The sequence below is a fragment of the Monopterus albus genome, unplaced genomic scaffold (assembly GCF_001952655.1).
Source record: "Monopterus albus unplaced genomic scaffold, M_albus_1.0 scaffold54.1, whole genome shotgun sequence".
Lineage (NCBI taxonomy): Eukaryota > Metazoa > Chordata > Actinopteri > Synbranchiformes > Synbranchidae > Monopterus > Monopterus albus.
This window is the reverse complement of record NW_018127934.1, coordinates 913,274-917,127: the sequence shown is the minus strand read 5'-3', so window position 1 is coordinate 917,127 and position 3,854 is coordinate 913,274.

The following is a 3,854-nucleotide window of genomic DNA, read 5'->3' as shown; positions in this document are numbered from 1 at the left end:
CCATTTTATCTATGGGTCCAGGTTTCGCTCCCTAATAATAAAATATATATAACAAACAATCTCAATAATAAGAGAAATAATGAGGAGGAACACAATGCATTTCAACACTTACTGTTCTGGGCTTGTGGCACTGCTGCTCTGTCTCAGTACAGGTGTGGTGGGGGGGCACAACCTGCAGATTCAGCTCTGAATAGTGTGTTGTTTGAAACAGCAAAGCAACTGTGTGGTTACACACCGCTGTGCCAGCTACACAGGAACACACATTAGAAACCATGATGACAGGGTTGGAATGTCGAAGGACTATCTGTAATTATATGCAGAGATTTTTTTCAAACACTGACAATGACTTGGGAGTATGTTCATACTTGAACAGTGGCCAAAACAAATGCCACTGATTTGAAAATCAATCAAGTTAAGTTGCTGGGGTAAGTTTGGTAATTACAATAATTTCAAAAAAGACTACAAGAATTTATACTGCAACAATGTTATAGCCAGACTATGAATAACATGAAATAATTGGTGGTGATGAAGAATCAAGGACTGTCAGACTTAACTTCACCCCAGTGACCTGAATATTAGAGATGGGCAGATGATAAAGCTCTGAAGCTTGTTTTATTTCAGTTCACTCAGTGAACTACTTAAATGTAGACTGTATTAATTATTTTCATGTCACACAAATTGCTAGAAACTTGTCCTTTCATGAACAAAAATATTGTACAATGTTTCAGTACTAGTCTGCTAATTTTTTTAAGCCACCAGATGTTGATGTACTGTCTGTCTGTTTGAACCCTCAAAGCTTTACAAGGCAACCCATCCCTCAACTCATCCTTTTTTTTTTAAAAAAGTAGCCAAACGTCATAAATGAACGTGGCATGCATTTACCAAGCATGTGTAGAATTGAGTCCAACACATGTCATAATATGACAGCTCTAGAACATTGTGACTGGATAGTCAAAGGAGCATGTTCAAGATCATATTCATATTGTCCCTTAACTGGAACACACTGGGGACAAACACAACAGCCAACCATTCACCAACATTACTTTCAGGCTATGGGGCTTCTCGTTTTTCTTCATAGACCTGTGATATGATGCTCTGATGCTGACAGCACCTGTCGCTGTGTCTTTATTTGATACTGCTGAAAAATATATTAGTTTATCAATGTAACAGCACAGGTCTGTCGCTAGCCATAATAAATTTAGCATTTCCACTACACAAGCTTGGTTACTATTAGTTTTCCGGTAGTGTATTACATTATTTTGGTGTACCAGACAGATGCTCGGTGTAAATATCGATAACATTAGCTAGTTAGCTTACGAACTAGCTTAGCTACATCTCCGTTTGTAAGATAACCGATACATAACTCTACCTTCGTAGTCGTGGATGTATGAAGAAGCATATAGCTTAAACCCCTTATCCAGCTTGCTGCCCGGTGTTTTAGACGTCGAACTGCATATTCGGTGTACATCCGTGATCTTCATCTTTGGTAGTTCTTGGAGACATCTGGAGTAGAACAGTGCCATATTTCATACTAGTCGCAAACCGGAAACGGATGATTCTGTTTTGCAGTATACGGAAGTAAGTTGCGCATAACCCCTATTGTGATGGCTGGGCGACTGGGTCAGAGCATCTCCAAAAAAGTAGGTCTTTTTGGGTGTTCCTGGTCTGCAGTGGTCAGTACCTACCAAAAGTGGCCCAAGGAAGGACAAACAGTGAACTGGCAACAGGGTCATGGACGCCCAAGGCTCGGTGAGGAGCAAAGGTTTCCTACAGAAGATCTACTATAGCACAAACTGCCAAATATCTTAATGGCCGCTATGACAGACAGATGGCAGAACACACAATGCATCACAGCTTGTCACATATAGGGTTGCGTACTTGCAGGCCAGTCAGAGAGTCCATGTTGAAAAACCAGTCTGATCCATGGAGGCCTCACATCACAACTTCCAATACTGAAAGTGTCTGCTGCTAATGTCTTGGTGTCAGATGCCAGAGGATGCCTTTAGAGGTTCTTGATGGGTTGTGGCTACACAAGGGGGGACCTACCCAGTATTATGCAGGTGGCTTTAATGTTGTGGCCGATCATGTATGGTACATACCATATCTAGAGGCAGGGAGGCTTATAGCATTTGGGAGAAAACACTTTGTGAGGATGTATTCAAGAAAATTTCTATTTTCAAATGCAGCAGTTTTCAACAACCTCTAAATGTGTAACACCACACACAGATAATATATGGTAACTTTATGTAGAAGCTAAACATAATAGAACTTAACTGCCTTTCTTTAATTACCACCCTTTTTTTTAGATGAAGATGACAGATATAGTATGATATTATGATACTTCTGAGTCATACAAAGGATGCATTCATAGAGATGAATTATTTATTTGATCTGATCAATTAGTTATAAGTTAGCAAGTAACGATTAATTTTTGGAGAAATTTGCTGTACTTATATTTCTAGTCTAGTAAACTGTAGAGATCAGGAAATGTCTCCCATAATGTCGTTCTTGCAGCAGATTATTGTGATTACTAATACCAGGTGTCATTTAATTAACTGGGTCACATTAGCTATGACAAATTTAGTTTATTTATTTTTCCCAACAGGTTACAGGAATTTCAGTGCTGAAAATGTTTTTAGATACTCTGTCAGAACATTGCACTGAGGTACTTAACCCGTCTCAACACCGTGAGCTGATTTGTGGACAGCTTAGTTAGTTGGGTAATGAATTGCACATGTGTATGCTGAAGTTATAATCTTTGTCATTGTGCCAGAAACAGTGGAAGCTACAATATATCATACTTATTTTAAAAACTGCAATGTGAAAACTAAATTAAAATGCCTTCTGTTACACAATAAGCATGATAAAAAAATGATCTTAGATACTGATAGAAACAGAAATTAGCCTGTTGTGTTATATTCTGTGTGGCTGCTGCAATAAAGTATAGTTAACATAAATAAGTTAAAGCACAGAGGGTTTTGAAAAAGAAAGAGAAGAGAAACATATGCTTAAGTGTTTTTTTTATTTTCAGTGATGTGTTTGTTCAGTTTTAGTAACTCAACGAGACAAACGCTGAAGCAAATTCTGTGAAATAAATGGTGAGCAGGCTGAATCTTGAATTCAGCTTCTGTCTGTCTTTTTGGATCATTTTCCAAATGGAGCCAAAACAACAGATGTATTGAAAAGTTTTGCCATCAAGAGTTGCATTAAGAACGATGGAGCCTGAGGAGGAAACATAGGCGGGGGCACAGGTTGGGGCATGAATGGCCGTACCATTGGTCCATATGGCATATACCTCTGGAAGCGGTACCTCTGGAATACACAGAAAACCAAAACATTTTGTATTATAAAATTATATAGAAAATAGTTATTTATAGTACAAATCGAATGTTTTTGTGGGAAGGAGAATCTATTCTAGAGATACTGACCTCATAACTGTTCGAGCTTGAGCGTTTGACTCGGTCATTCTCCTCCTCAGAGACCTTTAAAAGTGAAGATTTTAATATCACAGACTACTGCAAAAACTTGCATTAATCACTTTCCATCTGAACTACAGGTATCATAAACTGGTGAAGCCCTAAACAACATGGTAGGTCACAGATGAAAGGTACTTACAGGAGAGGTATAGCCTACAGCGATGATGCACAGAACGAGGATTAGCCGTTTCATGGCTGAAAAATAGAGGAATTCTTCCTGAAGGTGAACCTGAAAAGGAAACAAGCAACATTTCTATTTCAGTTATAGGCTACACTTGTAAACTATGAATCATCTCCAGAGATGAAAATGTTACCTTTAAAAATCAAGAGCGATGCTGACACAGCGGCCAAACCCAGAAGCCAGTGGAGAGTTTGATC